This window comes from Talpa europaea (assembly GCF_964194135.1).
Source record: "Talpa europaea genome assembly, chromosome: 10".
Taxonomy (NCBI): domain Eukaryota; kingdom Metazoa; phylum Chordata; class Mammalia; order Eulipotyphla; family Talpidae; genus Talpa; species Talpa europaea.
The window spans coordinates 90828414-90838277 of NC_140077.1; positions in this window are offsets into that span (position 1 = coordinate 90828414).

Here is a 9864-nt window from a genome sequence, read left to right on the forward strand (position 1 = left end):
GTAAATAAAAATAATGCCCCATTGTGATAGGACGCTGAAGAAAAATAAAGCTGGGTAAGTGAGTAGAGAGAGCTGGACTATTTTTGATAGGGCAATCTCAGACCATCTCTTAGAGGAGGTGATATTTAAGCTGCAGGCAGATTAATTGAGGGGAAAAGCCCAGATGAACGTCTGGGCATGGAGCCGACCAGATACATGAGGCAGAATGCGACTGGCCTACTTAAGCAACAATAGAAGACCCCAGTGGCTAGAGCAGAGTAAGTACAACAGAAAATGCCAGGTTAATATATGTGGAATTAAGCGCATATGCAATTATACATGTTTTGGAGAAAAAACATCATAAAATATTATTTTTCTAAGAAGTTTCTTACTGCATTATTTATTAAACACCTTTTTGTTCTCTTCCATACCTCTGGTTTGGTTTGGTTCTGACCTCTCAGGCCTTATTAGCCTTCCCCTACATGTACCTTTGTAGGTAGCCTTAAATCCAGGCCAATTATCTTACCTAGAGAAATACTGGAGGCCTAGAAAATCTGCCATACTGCACCATCTTTCATTTGTTCAAACCTGAATAAGTCCCAGCAATTGTCTATTTCACTCTCGCTCCAAGTTGGCAACCAGTTGCTAGAGTAAATTTCCATAAAGTGTACATAGTTTCTATGACATTCTGTGTTCCCTGTTCTCCATAAAGACCTGAACCCTTCCACTCAACTGTTTTTAATTTCTCTTACCCTGAGTTTCCTAAAAACAGAGCCTGTTTGAGATTAGATGCTGATGATTTACCTGGGAAGTGAGCACAGTGGTAATAAGAGTAACATAAAATGAAATGAAGCAGAGGAATATGGGTAGGAAAGTAAGGTGGTGCGTTACGATATGGTCACTGCTTCCCAAACAGCCACAAAGAAACACAGCCAGTGATTCAGCAGGTGTGTTCAATAGGCTCATGGTGTGCAGAGTAAATATTTAACAATGAGCTCTCCAGGGAAGAAAAGTCCTTTGTGGTGTTTGCTAGTTTCCATGGTATAAATGTTCCACCACGGTTGATTTCAAGCAACCAATGCTACACTGCTGAGTGTGGACTTGGGAAGAGATATATATACGAAATACTCTTGAAATACCTAAGAGTCAATTCCATTCTATCATTAACTAAGAGTCAATTCCATTCTATCATTAACTGGGCTGTACTGTACATATTTTCAAAGGATATTGAAAAATGAGGCCTATAATACAATTTTTGAAGAGCAGGGTTTTATCCACTTGGTTCTCTCTTATCTTCTTCTTTCATTGGTCAATTTCATCCTATCAGGAGATGCCTACGTTCCACTTCTGAGCATATAATTGGCCCCTTTGGCAACTACTTGAGAATCCAGATCACTCTGTGATGTAGTATTTCATCCAGTCTGGAAAGAGAAGTCAGAAACTCTGAGTGTGTGGTTGACGAGACTTGAGGGAAGCACCAGGGGGCAGCTAGCTAAGTGGTAGCTCAGGCAGAACAAACAGGTAAAGTTCTAGAAGGCAAGTGAGGCTGAAATAATATAATATGAAGAAGAAAACACTAGTTATAATTTTCACCACTTGGACTCACGTTCTCCCAATTTACATCTGTTCCCCATACCACAGTATGGAGCCTTCAGAATGTGTATGTATGCGTGACTATGTGTGAATAAGATGCCATTATTTCCTCCTGACAGTCATAAGCTCAGTTTCTTAGTCTTCTTCTTCCTCAAGGTGATAATACATCACAAACTCCTAAAAGATCTCAGGCCTGATGTAATCACCTGGACCTTTATTTCCATGGACTCTGAGACATGAACTGCTCCTCTTTATTGCATGGCAATTGCTGTAATTGCACAGTAACAATATTACTGGTTCTGGAAATCTATAACATGATTCCCCTGGAATCGGACATACTCCTCCCAGTCTCATTATGTTGTGTAGTAGAAGCCAAACTTCTCATGGTAATCAGGGTCAATTGCTCTTCATGATAATCAACTACAATTATTTGAGTAACTCCTGCTGGCATGCTAGCATGAGAAACCCAAAACAGCCAAATGTCACTTAAAGCTTCCAGGTAAAGGGAAACCTACTGCTTCCTCTGGAAGAAGTGTTCAACCTCTGACAACAAAGACTAACATGTCTTCAGTCGTATGAAGTACAAATTCCTCGAGTGAGCCAAAGTGACTGAATGTGATTGTGAGTTGGGTCATTCCAACTTTCATTCTTTGCTTCTTAAACTCACAAGTTTGGTTCCTAAACACATGTTCCAAAGTCATTCCAACGTTCATTCTTTTCCCAAACTCATGGTAGGGATGGTTTTGGTTTCTTAGTAGCAATAGCTACTAAGGGATACATGTACCCTAGCCAGAGGGGTCATGGAGTTGGCTCTCACGGGTCATCAAGAGTCATATGGAGGCACAATTCCTTCAGTTCAAAGAATAACTTGAATGCTGAGAGACAGCACCTAAAACCAAAAGATGCCCCTCAGCTGCACCTTAGATAAGCCTTCAATAGCTGGTGGCTTTGGGATAATGGAGTACTTGGTAAAACCAGTGAATTCCGTGGTCACAAGCCCACAATCACATCATTGTAACAAAAACCATCCTTTTAGTGCAGCACTATTTACAAGAGCCAGAACAGGGAAATAACCTCAGTGCCCACTGATAGAGGATCAAATCAAGAACACATGGTCTATCCACACTGCGGAAGACTGCTCAGTCACCAGGATGACATGTTAAACATTTAAAGCAAAAACTAAAGGATCCGAGGGAATTGTGTGTAGCAAAGCAAATCAAAATGGGAAAGATAACTATTGGAAGCTGATATAGTGGATGATTTAAGAAAATACTTATGAAAACTAGTGGACATGCAGACATTAAGGGAAAAAGTCAGGTTTCTTGGTCATTTCTTGGTTACTTTTCCCTAGTAATGACACTTATTATCATGACAGGAAACAAATGCAATTCATCACTGTATTCTTGTGCTAGGGCTGCCATAACAAAGTATCAAATTGGCTAGAACAATAGAAATGTATTGCTGTGTACTCTGGAGGCTAGACCTACAAATCCATGGTGTTAGTATGTTTGCTTTCTTCTGAGGCCATTCTCCTTGGCTTGCAGGTGGTCACTTTCCTGGCTGGGTCCTCATATGGTTTCCTCTGTGCACGTGCATGTGTGTGTCCCAATCTCTTCTTAAAAGGACATAAGACATATGGAATTAGCTTCCACCCTAAAGCATTCATTCACCTTAATTAGCTCTTCATGGCCCTACCTCAAAATATGATAACACTCTGAAACACTGAGGGTTATACAATCAACAAATAAATTTTGGGGAGCATAATTCAGCCCCAATAATGTTTGAGATTGCCTTCTAAAATCTTATTATTGTGAAATACGTTGGAGAATTCAACTTTCAGAAATTTTGAGCAAGTTTATTTATTTTTGGCTTAGGTAGTTCTTGTTTCATTCAAAATAAGCCCATTCATAAATAGCCTAAAAATGAATCTTCAGTGGGCTTTTGTATATATTTTTAAACACACCAGATGGTATAGCTGCCTAGTTCTTACTTGTACTCCCTGGCATTCTCTGGGTACACACTTGTTAAATTGCAGTGAGCCTGGGTCAGTGCGTGCAAATGGATTTCCTGACATCTGGGTGCCCAAAAATCATTATTGAGGAAGCCCACCAATGGTCTCCCCAGGTGCTCATGAAGAACAGATTCCCCAGTGCAGTTTTCCTAGGAGAGCTAAGTATTGCCGTTGGCATTCACACATGCAAAGTAAAAAGGAGAACCAACTCAATTACCTAAATAATTATAGTTTGAATAAGCCTGTCTTTTCCTTATTTAACTATTCCAGTAAAATAATTGAGGGCAGGCAGATGACTGAAAAACCGTCCCTGTCTGTAGAGTAAATGAAGATGCCCAAGTTTTTTTGTTTGTTTGTTTGTTTGTTTGTTTGCATACAAGAACAGGGGTGCAGTCCAGAGGTGGGGGGGTTGGAGAGGATTCACCAGAGACAAAGTGGGGAGCAGAATAGACAGATCTACTGAAATTTACTGCTGAATGGAGCAGCAGGTGAGACAGGAGAGGTCTGCGGCGCCATGTGGGTTAGCTCCTAGGCCAGTGATTGAATCCATGATGCAGTGGCTGCAATAGCTTGATAGCGCTGAGACTCAACTCCTTGGGCCAGGAGGGAGGCCCCAGCAGATGCTCAAGATTTTATGCTGCTAGCCTCTGTGGCTATCACTTGCGGCCCTGAATGCAGAGGCTCTTGAGAGTGTGGGCTCACGGCACACATGCCTGATGGTGGGCATCGGGTTATGGTGTAGGCCTGCATAACTGGGCACATCTGTGCCTAGGAGGTCAAGGATATAAAGGAAGCATTACTCAGAGATGGTGCAGCAGAGAGTGGTGGAGGAAGGTTATGAAAGGATGATTGAAGGCTGCGAGAGGAAGCCCAGTGGAAAGAGCATATAGAGATTTGCAGGGGGCCCCAAGTTGCTGTCTCCCTGCTAGCTTGTTTCCCTACATACTATTAAAAAAAAAAAAAAAAAACTGTGGAGATGATGTCAAGGGCTCCAAGGTTCTCTTTTAAGTTGCCTGAACCAATGGTGAAACTACTCAGCCTGGGATGGTTGCAAAACACCATCTTATTCCACTTTCATGAGAGTATATACATCTCATGATATCAGTGACTCTCCTCCAGGCATGATATTGCCTCCCACTGGACATTTGTTGGTATCTGGAGACACACCACATCGTCATAACTGCAGGCTGCCACTGGAATCTTGCAAAGGGACACAAGGAATGACAACCAATATACAATGCACAAGTCAGCCCTTCCCTCCCCCCCAACAAAAATATCCCAGTCCAAAATGTCCATAGCCTGAAGATGACAAACCAAATCAGGCTCTCTGCAAATGTATCTAATAAATGATATGTTGCACCTAAAGATTAGAGGAGAAGAAATGGAGACAATTAATTGGGTTGATTTTCCTCTTTGATCATAATTATTAAAATTATAAAGCAAAATTACTCATGTAAAAAGGAAAGAAAACCAATCTTACTTAGGACTTACTGATTAAACTAGATTAGGATAGGAACCTAATAAAGCATATAGGCAACTCATTCAAAATTGCAATTATAATATGGTTTTTAACAGATAAACCATACATTCAGAATCCTAGCATGACATTACAAATATGAGTCACCTCGTTGTCCAATTTTCTTTCAACTTAAATGTTTCTGCCCTATGTCTAGTTTCATGTTATGATCCTAAATTCTATATCTTCAAAATTTTAATCTTACCAAAAAAAACCTACCTTGTAAAGAAAATTACCATTGTGTAGAAGAGTAATTAGAGTAATTATTATCAAGAAACGTAATTTTTAACTCCTGCCTTTCATCTCTCATCACCCAGGAAGGCAGCCATTTACTAAGGAAAGAGTAAGGTTGAGACTTTCTCCCAGGTTTTCCAAATTTGTTGGATTATAAGGAATGTCAGAGGTACTTATTTAAAATATGTTTGAAGGTGGGTGTGTCTATGTTTCAACAAGCTCTCCATGTGATTATTATGTAGTGGCAATGTTGGGAAATATCACTCTAAGGTGTGGATTCACAAACTACAGCCCATGGACTGAAGCTATTCTGCCACCTGTTTTTTTTTAAATAAAGTTTTATTGGAACACAGTGATGGCCATTCATTTTTTTACTGTGTCCATCAGGCCTTTCACGTTTCAACTGCAAAGTTGAATAGTTGCTTGTGTTTCACAAAGCTGGAAATATTTACTCTCTGGCTCTTTCCAGAAAGTTTACTGAACCCTATGAAAGGAGGGGTTATGTGGAAAGTGGTTGATGTGAACTAAACAGAATACACTCTGTTAAAAACTGCAACACAGTACTTGCTGCAAAATAATATGTCCTTTAATTTCAAGCAATTGGAAGGAATTAATTTGCTACTTCAATTAGTCAAAACTTATTTAGTCCCGGAATGCATTCAGAAATATTTTAAAATATGAAGACCTCTCTGTTGTTTGGGAATTTGGCCAAGTATAACATATATAAGTCAATTAAAGTAAAATTATATGCTAAATTTTTGCTCCTGAATAGAAAATCACCAGAAAAGGAAAGAAGGCAAGATGAGATAAGGAAGGTGCTGAGGTTAAATATGCAATTATGCATGAAAGGAGTGAGTAAATACATACGCAATTGGTTGACTGCTTGACTGACTAATTTATTGGTTGATACATGCCAGGAAAGTTTGCATCTTGATGAGCAATGGGAAATGAGACTAGGTACTGAATTAGTTATCTATAGCTGCAGAACCAATTCCCCCAAACTTGGTAACATAAAACAACAAATATCTATTATTTCACACACTTCCTGAGGGTCATAAATCTGGGAAGAAGCTAGGTCAAGTGATTCTGGTTCATGGTCTCTCATAAGGTTGAAGTCAAGATTTAAGCTGAAGTTGCTGACAAATGAAAACTTGACCTGATTGGGGTATTCACTTCCAAGATGGCGCACTCACATAGCTACGGGATGGGTGACTCAGTCTGTTGCTGGTTGTAGATAAGGGGCCTTGGCCCCTTAACTCATGGATCTCAAGGGTTGCTGAAGCCTTCTTATATTGCCACTGGCTTCCTGCACAGTGGGTGACCCAAAAGAGAGAGAGAGAAAGAAGAAAACTGCAAAGTCTTTTATGATTTGAGGTGGCTATGGCATTACTTTGTCATATTTTATTTGTTAGAAGTGAGTCAGTAAGGTCATCCCATATGAAAGCAGATGAGAATTAGGCTCCAGCATTTATTGGGCAGAGCACTGAAGAGTTTGTGTATTGAAAACAACACAGATACTAACTGTAGGTTAGTATCAAAGCAAGAGTCTGGGACTAGAATAAAGAATTGACATTTGTTTCTCCAGACTCAGGAAGACATGTTGTTTGTTTCCACACAAAAATCCCTGACCATCCTCATTAATCAGCTGAATTATCTCACTTGTAGAGTTTTCAACTGCTACTGAAAAATGGCCTTTAGATCAAGACTTACCCAAAGCCAAAACTGTGTTTTCTGTCACGTGAAAGAACAAATCAAAACTGATAATCCATTTACTTGTTTGATTTAATTGAACACTCTTTTGTCTGTCTGTTTATCTGTTTGCTTTCAAAATTCTCTCTCTATAGACAGCACAAATTATATCCCTGGGCACTTATTGGGCTATTTTGCAAGACTCTGGTTCAAATAAATATTATTTCATTTGAGTTGTCTGATTTTAATGTGGGTTTAGAATCAGAACTTATGATGGCTATTTTTTTTTTTAAGAACATGAAGTCTCCCTTTGGGGCGTGTTCTTTGAGACCTCTGTTTGTCATGCTTGTGGTGCATTCAAAAACACTCACTAAATTCAATCTTTGAATTAAGCTGTAACCAAGCTTGTATATTCATTAGAGAAGAAAAATTCTCCTCGAAGAAGTTCAAATTGTTTATTGATTTTCATTTCTGTGTTCAAAGGAAGCCTGGGAAAGTCTGTCTCAGCATGGTCCCCAGGGGACTACACAGCCAACAAGTGCATCACATTTAAACCTAACTGAGCAGCCATCAACCCATATGGGAGGATTCTTCTAAAACTGTATTAATAAATAGTAAGAGCATGAGATTTCCAGTTCAATAAAGTTGATTCTTAATGAGGAATAATGCACTTGCCACAGCTGGCAATAAATGACAATATTGAGGAAAATGAAAAAAAAAAGTGAAACCTAATAAGAGTAGGAGAACATGCATTTCGATAGCATTTTGCCTATCGCTAGGGAGCAAGAGAGAGAGAAATTGAAAAATCACCTCTTCCTTCAGTGTGATCATTTATCTATATGGTAACTCCATTGAGTAACCATTGGGAGAATGTATGGAATGTTTCATGAAGACAAGGGTGTGGGTTTTCCATTTGTTAATGGCAACACATATCTCCATGAACACCCTCTCAGGCATCTTTGAAAGAAGGAGACACCTGTTTATGAAAAATTACACATGTGAATATTTTAGGAGTCTTAAAGCAAAATTTAAAAATTAACCTTTATAAATGAATCTGAGGACTGTTGGGTTTTCAAGGCCCTTTGGTGGATGTTTACTCTTCAAAAATGTCATACCATGATAAATAGATGCTATAAAATCTTTTTGTATTGTCTTCATTTCATTTTACAAATGAAATTAAGCATGTTTAACTTTACTAAGTGGAAAGGCAGCTTGGGGAGGCTAAAGAGTTTTTGAAAAACATCTAAACTTTTGTTGTTTTTTTTTTTAATTGATCCTGAAAGACTTGTCAAGATAACAGACCAAAATTAGTTTTAAAATCAACCAAATTTGGTATAAGGAAGCTGTGTGGACTACATTTCTACCTATGTTGTGAGATAGGGGAGGAATTAATTCCCTTGGTTCTTCCCAGAGACTGACTCATTCAGCCTGAGTTCTATCAATGCTGTCTGTGAGCTTGGAGAAAATAACTTTCTCTCTATACAATAGTTTCCTCATCTGTAATCCAGGGATGAAAGCAGGGAATGAAATATGATAATGTCAAAATACTATTTTATAAAAATGCCAGCATATAGAACTATGAAATTTACTAGTTGGAGTGACGCTGATGTCATACAGAGGTGACATAAGGCAAACCCACATTGTTGGAAGAGTAAGGGCTCAGGGCTGATAGAAGCTCATCTACCATGAACTGTGAGATGAGATGTGGAAATCAATCAGTGCCTTCTATAAGGCACTTGTCAACTAAGCATTTGGTGGTGATGGTGAAGTGTACAGAGAGATCCAATTATCATGCTGTATACCAGAAACCCATCAAGTGTTATAAATTAATGATACCTCTATAATATTTATTTTAAAAAATAGGATATTAGGGAAAATGGAGAAGCAAATAGCACAGTCCTTTCCAGACACGCCGGCAAGCCAAGGGAGTTCTGGGAAGAATCCCTGTGAGAGGGAACTCGACATGTTGCCAGAAACTTCCCATATTCTGGAAATAGACTCAATTTAGGAAGACTGAGAGAAAAGAATGTGTAATTATGGGATCTCAAAGTATTCAAGTTAAAATGATCTATGAGTCATTGCTGCTTAGAAAGATAAGCAATCACTATCTAGAAACTGCAAAGACTGGATCTTTTGACAATTTTGCTCCAGATGTTCAGCACCAAAGAGTTTGTTCTGGACATGGAGGTCAGTTCATTCTAAACTGAGCAAAAGTTTTACCTAATCAAGTTAAGAAAACAACCTTTATTAAATGAAAGGGGAAAAACCAGGTTGTATCTCCAACATATTTAGGATGGGCTGGTTAGATGAGGAGTAACATTGAGGGCTGGGAAGTGTCTCCTCACAGTGATATTCATTTGAGAAGCTAGGGGAGATGCCAGGGCTGAGAGCGCATTTCCATCTCTCAGTGAGGCTTCATTAAGTTGCACAATTATAATTCTAAGAAAATAATTTTCACCAGTACTTTTGTACTAAAAGAAATAATTTATTATTGAAAAGCATTGAACAAGTAATCTAATTTTTAAAAAGGCACAGACATGTCCAGTGTAGCAAAACCAAGGCAAAATCTTCTCATGCTGTCCTAGATTAAGCCCAGGTTTACTGGGCAAGCAGAGTCATTTGTGCTTCTAGTTTTGGCACAGACACAGCCAATATCCAGTAAGACTGAGGAGGATGAATCCTAACCAGGTGTGTGCTGGAGTTCCAGGAGTGTACTTTTCTCTGCTGGGGAGAAGATACCAGCAAAGTTCCATGGGTGTGGGTGCTTTAGAATCCACAGAATCTCAGTCTTTGCTCTGTGGGATCGAGCTAAGCCAAAAGATGTCCCTCACCTTACTCTATC